This window comes from Bison bison, unplaced genomic scaffold (assembly GCF_000754665.1).
Source record: "Bison bison bison isolate TAMUID 2011002044 unplaced genomic scaffold, Bison_UMD1.0 scf7180017864215, whole genome shotgun sequence".
NCBI classification, from domain to species: Eukaryota; Metazoa; Chordata; class Mammalia; order Artiodactyla; family Bovidae; genus Bison; species Bison bison.
The window spans coordinates 11,066,400-11,073,650 of NW_011494787.1; the positions used below are offsets into that span (position 1 = coordinate 11,066,400).

The 7,251-nt window shown below is 45.0% G+C and overlaps 1 protein-coding gene across 2 annotated transcripts in view; it reads right to left on the reverse strand.

The window, feature by feature from the left end:
* Positions 1-7,251, reverse strand: part of GPR156 (G protein-coupled receptor 156) — a 109,287-nt gene that overhangs the window by 5,716 nt on the left and 96,320 nt on the right. The window lies entirely within an intron of this gene.

Consider the following 7,251-nt stretch of genomic DNA (forward strand, 5'->3'; position numbering starts at 1 on the left):
GGAGTTGGTGATGGACAGGGAGGCCTGGTGTGCTGCGGTTCATGGGGTTGCAAAGAGTCGGACATGACTGAGCAACTGAACTGACTGAACTGTTACCATCCCCTTTAGAAGTTCAGGGTGAGTATTAAATGTCCATTTATTGCAAGCATGGGTATCCCTGGTGGCTCAGCTGGTAAAGAATCTGCCTGCAATGTGGGAAATCTGGGTACAGTCCCTGGGTTGGGAAGATCCTCTGGAGAAGGGAATGGTTACCCACTCCAGTATTCTGGCCTGGTGAATTCCATGGACCATATAGTCCGTGGGGTTGCAAAGAGTTGGACACGACTGAGTGACTTTTACCCTATTGCAAGCATGCTCAGTTGCTCAGTCAAGTCTGACTCTTTGCAACCCCATGGACTGTAGCCCACCAGGCTCCTTTGTCCATGGGATTCTCAATGCAAGAATATTGGAATGCCCTTCTCCAGGGGATCTTCCCAACCCAGGGATCGAACCTGCGTTTCCTGCGACTCCTGCACTGCAAGCAGATTCTTTACCCACTGAGCCACCTGAGAAGCCTATTCATTTATTATGCCCTAGAAATAAAAGGGTGTTTCCCTTCTTTAGGATTCCTGACACAAGTCACCTATGGACAAACCTGTGGTATCTTCTAGAGTAGATATGGAAGAGTTAACTATTGTGTAGCACAGGGAATGCTACTCAGTGCTCTGTAGTGACCTAAATGGAAATGAAATCTAAAAAAGTAGGAATATATGTATACGTATAGCAGATTCACTTTGCTGTATGGAAGAAACTAACACAACATTATATAGCAACTGTACTCCAATAAAAATTAATTAAGAAAGATATGGAAGAGTTGCCCAGAAGTGACTCTTTGAGGGAACAGTAAATTAAGTAAACTAGTCTGACAGTAGTCTTCTGGCAGCAACTCCAAGATTGCTTGGACTTATAAGCCTGGAGGTGACATAAGCAGGAGATGATTTTTCTGACTATGGTACTCCCAGTTTCATCCTGATTTAGTCTGCTTCTCTTATCCTCGGGAGAGAGTCCTGGGACCAGTGAGCAACTGGTGAGTAAGTGGAAGGACTTCCAGCAGAGCGCCTGCCTGCCTGTTCACCCTTCTCAGGCGCAGAGCAGTGAGGGCTGGGTGTTGTCAGGGAAACATAGGTGATTCAAGGACTTGCCAGGAGCAGAGTGGGTGAGTCATAGGAAGGCATTCACTCAGGCTCTTTGATAACTGGGTGGTGCCAAGTATCTCTCAGAGTGGGTGGCTGTGCTGGCTGCACTGGAGGTACCCCAACTCTCTTTCTTTTCACCAGCCCTTACTTGTGAAGCCCACCTTCCACATTCTCAGGCTGGCTTCAGGAGGCCTCTGCTGTCTCACAGAGTTGGGAGGGAGCCATCAGGTGATGACAACCGCCCCAGCAAGCAAACTGTGTTGCCTTCTCGTGCCTTATTTACAAATTTCTCAGTGTATGGTGTGGCATGCGCATGCTCAGTTGTGTCCGACTCTTTGTGACCCCATGGACTATAGCCCACCAGGCTCCTCTATCCATAACATTTTCCAGGCAAGAAATACTGGAGTGGGTTGTCATTTCCTTCTCCAGGGGATCTTCCCACCTCAGGGATCGAACCCATGTCTGTGGATATCTCCTGCACTGACAGGCAGATTCTTTACCACTTGTGCCACCTGGGAAGCCTGTCACATTATAAGAAAACAGTATAAACATTTGATCGGGAGGAATACTCTTCTCCAGCAAACCAAACATCTGAAACTGGCTGGTGACAGATTTAGAAACAGTCAGCCTAATCAGTAAATCTCCCTTCTTACAGAAAAGGAAGTGGAACTTTGTTTTCACCGTGACTGCATACTAATCAGAGGCGTGGTTTGCCATTGTGAGACCAAAATCTGACGGACCATGGCGGCTGCATTGAAATGAGCTTATTAACAATTACTTTAGGCACACCCAGGGAAGCAAAACATCTGTGGGGATGTTTCATAGGCTGCAGGCCACAAGGAGAAATGGAATATCTTGTTTCTGTGCTTCAAGGAAGAAAAGTAATAGGTGAATTTCCTCTGCTACAGAATGTACAGGGAAGTCCCTCCAGCTCTGGGAGGGTTTTACCTGCTGGCTTCCACACAGCCTAGGAACTGAGGGTGGATGCTGCCCCAAACAGCCTCTGGGGACCCCAGCCACAGGGAAAAGGGGGAAGAATGAGAAAATGAACCACCCAGACCATGGGAAAGTAGGAGGACACCAGGGTGGCAGAAGGGCTGCAGAGGAGGGAAGTGCAGCCAAGAAGCTGGACTCAGGGAGGCAAGACAGACTCCTGTGTTTATGTCCCGGGCAGGGCTGGAGGTGGGGATGCAGATGCTGGAGCCTCTCCTGGCCTGCCACAGGGCCCTGGGATGGGCTCTGGTTCTCAGGCCTGTTCTGGAAATATCTTCCAGGTGTGGGGAGTCGGGGGCAGGAGGCCAGCATTTTACTGCCTAAGCATCTGCTCCCTATTATGGCTCTTCCTCTGCAGACTCGAGGCATCTTTCTGGACACAGCAGATTCAGTCACTGCGTGGGAAACAGGGTAGCATGGCAGGAGTACAAAAAGCACATCACAAATTACCATAAGGCTAAAGAGTCAGGCCACTTGGCTGTTCCAACATGAGCTGATTGTGAATGAAAACCATGCTGGGTGTTCTCGCCAAGTTTCTGGCCTTCTGTTTAGCTGGGGGAGAAGGGAAAAAAAGCTTCTTTGAAGACTTCAGAGTATCAATGGCAATGCTACTGCCTTGCCAGGTGGGAAGAAATCTGGCTTTGAAAAAAGGTCCTGACTGCTTCATAAATAGTAAAGACATGAAGTATACTCTGATGGATAAAAATGGTCCAGAACAGAGGGAATGGTGTGAAAGACTGAGGGGTCCTGGGGAGCTGAATTCTTTCACAGGTTGCATTTTGTAGGTCTCCATCACACCATCCTTTTGCACAGGGACTATTGATACCCAAGTGTCAGTCTAATACAAAAAAGTGTAGTTTCCCAAATAGCATTACCCAGGTATGTTCTGTACTAAAAAAATTATATAGAATATAATTTGGTTAGTGTGAAAAAAACTACTAATTCCTCTGGGCCCCATGCCTCCTCAAGTTTTCCCATGTGCTTTCTTCAAGCCCACACCACTCTGCCCAGTTCTGGGAGAGGTGCCAACTTTGGCTCAAGATCAAAAGAAAGAAGGACTAGGGGCTGCCCTGTTCCCTGCTTAGTGCTACTATGATATTCAAAGGCTCTATTCATTCTCTTCCCCATATTTAGATACTTTTTAATTTTCTGGGTTGGTGGGATGACAACAATTTCTAGTTGGTACCTGGAAAAGATAGTAAAGGAACCCAGAGGATCTTGGAAACAAGGGCACCATGCTATGTAAAGAAAGAATGTATCCTACAGAAGACGGTAGCACCCACTACTACTCAGGGACTTTACAATGCTGTTCCCCACACTTGGAATGCTTTTCCCTGCACTCTTTGCTTGGTCAATCTATAGTTAACTTCAGCTCTCAGCTCAGTGAGTCTTTTCTGACCACTCTAAATTAGATTCTCCTGTCCTCACCACTCACTACTCTTTCTTCCCACTCTGTTTCTTGCCTTCATAATTCTTATCACCATTTATACTTGTATGGCTACTTGATCAGTCTCTATTTCCTCCACTACACCATGAGCTTCATGAAGGCAGAGACTGTTTTGTTCCTCAGCACTTAGCACAATGCCTGGCACACATCTGTCCAATGAATGAATGAAGTGTGTGAGGGTCAGCAACAGGAGCAGTGGCTGGGGAAACACTGAGGTTTGCTTGCTGCTAAGGGAACCTTATTAAAAAGCAGAGACATTACTTTGGCAACAAAGGTCCGTCTAGTCAAGGCTATGGTTTTTCCAGTGGTCATGTATGGATGTGAGAGTTGGACTGTGAAGAAGGCTGAGCACCAAAGAATTGATGCTTTTGAACCTGTGGTGTTGGAGAAGACTCTTGAGAGTCCCTTGGACTGCAAGGAGATCCAACCAGTCCATCCTAAAGGAAATCAGTCCTGAATGTTCATTGGAAGGACTGATTTTGAAGCTGAAACTCCAATACTTTGGCCATCTGATGCGAAGAGCTGTCTCATTTTAAAAGACCCTGATGCTGGGAAAGATTGAGGGCAGGAGGAGAAGGGGACGACTGAAGATAAGATGGTTGGATGGCATCACCGACTCTATGGATATGAGTTTCAGTAAATTCCAGGAGTCTGTGATGGACAGGGAGGCCTGGTGTGCTGCAGTCCATGGGGTCGCAAAGAGACATGACTGAGCGACTGAACTGAACTGAAGGGAAACCTTGTGCACACCAAGACCCAGGAGAAAGGAGCAGTGACCCCACAAGAGACTAACCAGACTTGCCCGTGAGTGTCCAGAAGTCTCCAGCAGAGGCATGGGTTGGTGGTGGCCTGCTGCAGGGTTGGGAGCACTGAGGGCAGCAGTGCTTGCACAGGACCTTTTGAAGGAAGTCACCATTCTCTTCATTACCTCCACTATAGTTTGGCCTCAGGTCAAACAACAGGGAGGGAACACAGCCCCACCATCAACAGAAAATTGGATTAAAGATTTAGAGAGCATGGCCCTGCCCATCAGAACAAGACCCAGTTTCCCCCTCAGTTAGTCTCTCCCATCAGGAAGCTTCCATAAGCCTCTTATCCTAATCCATCAGAGGGAAGACAGAATGAAAACCACGATCACAGAAAACTAATCAAACTGACCACATGGACCACAGCCTTGTCTAACTCAATGAAACTATGAGCCATGCCTTGTAGGGCCATTCAAGATGGATGGGTCATGGTGGAGAGTTCTGACAAAACGTGGTCCACTGGAAAAGGGAATGGCAAACCACTTCAGTATTCTTGCCTTGAGAACCCATTGAACAGTATGAAAAGGCAAAAAGATAGGACACCCACGTCAGTAGGTGCCCAATATGCTACTGGAAAACAGTGGAGAAATAATTCCAGAAAGAATGAACAGACGGAGCCAAAGCAAAAACAACACCCAGTTGTGGATGTGACTGGTGATAGAAGTAAAATCCAACGCTATAAAGAACAATATTGCATAGGAACCTAGAATGTCAGGTCCATGAATCTAGGTAAATTGGAAGTGGTCAAACAAGAGATCGACATTTTAGGATCGGCGAACTAAGATGGACTGGAATGGGTGAATTTAACTCAGATGACCATTATATCTACTACTGTGGGCAGGAATCCCTTAGAAGAAATGGAGTAGCCTTCAAAGTCAACAAAAGAGTCTGAAATACAGTACTTGGATGCAATCTCAAAAATAACAGAATGATCTCTGTTTCCAAGGCAAACCATTCAATATCACAGTAATCCAAGTCTATGCCCCAACCAGTAATGCAGAAGAAGCTGAGTACAAAACGAAGCAAGTCAAAGGCTAACAGAGTTTTGCCAAGAGAATGCACTGGTCATAGCAAACACCCTCTTCCAACAACACAAGAGAAGACTCTACACATGGACATCACCAGATGGTCAATATCAAAATCAGATTGATTATATTCTTTGCAGGCAAAGATGGAGAAGCTCTATACAGTCAGGAAAAACAAGACCAGGAGCTGACTGTGGCTCAGATCATGAACTCCTTATTGCCAAATTCAGACTGAAATTGAAGAAAGTAGGGAAAACCACTAGACCATTCAGGTATGATCTAAATCAAATCTCTTATGATTATACAGTGGAAGTGACAAATAGATTCAAGGGATTAGATCTTATAGAGTGCCTGAAGAACTATGGACAGAGGCTTGTGACATTGTACAGGAGGCAGGGATAAAGACCATTCCCAAGAAAAAGAAATGCAAAAAGGCAAAATGGTTGTCTGATGGGGCCTTTTAAATAGCTGAGAAAAGAAGAGAAGCGAAAGGCAAAGGAGAAAAGGAAAGATATACCCATTTGAATACAGAGTTCCAAAGGATAGCAAGGAGAGATAAGAAAGACTTCCTCAGTGATTAATGCAAAGAAATAGAGAAGACCAATAGAATGGGAAAAACTAAATATCTCTTCTAGAAAATGAGAGATACCAAGGGAATATTTCAGGCAAAGATGGGCACAATAAAGGACAGAAATCATATGGACCTAACAGAAGCAGAAGAGTTTAAGAAGAGGTGGCAAGAATACACAAAAGAACTATACAAAAAAGATCTTCATGACCCAAATAACCACAATGGTGTGATCACTCTCCTTGAGCCAGATATCCTGGAATGTGATGTCAAGTGGGCCTTAGGAAGCATCAGTACGAACAAAGCTAGTAGAGGTGATGAAAGTCCAGTTGAGCTATTTCAAATCCTAAAAGATGATGCTGTTAAAGTGTTGCACTCAATATGCCAGCAAATTTGGAAGACTCAGCAGTGGCCACAGGACTGGAAAAGGTCAGTTTTCATTCCAATCCCTAAGAAAGGCAATGCCAAAGAATGTTCAAACTACCATACAATTGCACTCATCTCACACGCTAGCAAATTAATGCTGAAAATGCTCCAAGCCAGGCTTCAACAGAATGTGAACTGTGAACTTCCAGAAAGTTCAAGCTGGATTTAGAGAAGGCAGAGGAACCAGAGATCAAATTGCCAATATCCGTTGGATCATACAAAAAGGAAGAGAATTCCAGAAAAACATCTACTTCTGCTTTATTGACTATGTCAAAGCCTTTGACAGTGTAGATCATAACAAACTGTGGAAAATTCTTCAAGAGATGGGAATACCAGACCACCTGATATGCCTCCTGAGAAATCCGTATGCTGGTCAAGAAGCAACAGTTAGAACTGGACATGGAACTTCAGACTGGTTCCAAATCGGGAAAGGAATACATCAAGGCTGTAGACTGTCACCCTGCTTATTTAGCTTATATGCAGAGTACATCGTACTAAATGCCAGGCTGGATGAAGCACAAGCTGGAATCAAGATTGCTGGGAGAAATATCAATAACCTCAGATATGCAGATGACACCACCCTTATGCAGAAAGTGAAGAAGAACTAAAGAGCCTCTTGATGAAAATGAAAGAAAAGAGTAAAAAAGTTGGCTGAAAAGTCAACATTCAGAAAATGAAGATCATGGCATCTGGTCCCATCGCTTCATGGCAAACAGATGGGGAAACAGTGGAAACAGTGAGAGACTTTATTTTTTGGGGCTCCAAAATCACTGCAGATGGTGATTGCAGCCATGAAATTAAAAGACACTTG